Raw genomic sequence first — 1179 nt, forward strand, 5'->3', positions numbered from 1 at the left:
TGCAGCCAAAAACCTCTGATCTCGCTTTTGATGATGTAAGGTTGGGCATTCAGACCTTGCTTCACCTGCTTTTCACCAAATATAGTCGGACATTCACACCTTCTTGCAGCCGAACACTTCCGCTCCACCTTTTAGTTTTCTATGGGGCATTCACACCTTTTTTTTCACCGCATTTTATAAAAACACCACAGGAACACCGTATTGAGGCTTTGTTCTGACCGCTCATTCGGTGTCGCGTTTCTTTCAAGCAATTCTCCTGGTTAGCCCGCACTCGGCTCGCTCCCAGAACCGTGTTAAAGTCTACTTCGCATTCACTCTCTTTTCTCAGCAGACTAAAAGAAAGTTTCATCTTGGGCTCCCTGAAACTTCCATCCTGCACCGCTGTTTGCTTTTTCACAAGAGCAGAGGAGAGCGCACCGTTCCCAGGGGCACTACAGTACCGGGTCGATGCTTGGAGTGAACGGAGCAAGCTCCTTTTTCAACTCCTATTGATACAAATCCATTTAATATGTAGTCCTCGCATAGAGGACACATCAGACATTAAACTAATAAGAACAGATACTACACTTGATCTTAGCCAAAAGGCCGAGAAGCGATAACTGTCCACTGGTTCACGTCCGAGGGCCCTTCCTGGCACAATGCGCACTTGTAGCGGTGTTCTTTTTATGGCCATAGTGTCACTTTGCACCTCGGCCCACCCGCTGCACTGAGCACTCTTCAGCCCTTTTAAATGGTATAACTTTACACTACCGCACGCTCCAGCGAGCACCATTCAAGCAACAACTTTGCACTCCAGCTTCGAACATTGGCACAGTCGCAACAAGTAAGGCGACTCTACTCAGAGAAGTCACTCTGCACAGTAACAAGATTTCTTTTGCACAGACAGAAAGGGCTTCATCCGCAAAGGTAAAGCCTGCCAAAAATAGAAACAACTCATTAGTGCTGCTCAACGTTGTACTTTGCAGTAAAACAAAGAGCAAATCTAAAGATTCAGGAATCCGAGAATAAGCTTACTTCCATGAGTTCTTCACGATTTCGGATTTTGCTATAAAATGAATTCCTTCACTCAAACTAAATTAAAACTGCTAAACCGCTAATCTGTTACATGCAAGGCAGATGTCAAATTCACCGAAATAGGATCTAAGGGTATTTGGCCAATCGAGCTGTAGCAGCTTCGGT

The 1179-nt window shown here is 45.3% G+C and overlaps 1 non-coding gene across 1 annotated transcript; it reads right to left on the reverse strand.

Moving 5' to 3' along the window:
* Positions 1–406: 406 nt before the first annotated feature.
* Positions 407–597, reverse strand: LOC140283278 (U2 spliceosomal RNA). The gene has a single exon (XR_011909988.1). It is a non-coding gene; the product is annotated as a U2 spliceosomal RNA (small nuclear RNA).
* Between the last annotated feature and the right edge of the window lie 582 nt (positions 598–1179).

Source organism: Leuresthes tenuis, unplaced genomic scaffold, assembly GCF_036924035.1.
Source record: "Leuresthes tenuis unplaced genomic scaffold, fLeuTen1.0.hap1 SCAF_23, whole genome shotgun sequence".
Lineage (NCBI taxonomy): Eukaryota > Metazoa > Chordata > Actinopteri > Atheriniformes > Atherinopsidae > Leuresthes > Leuresthes tenuis.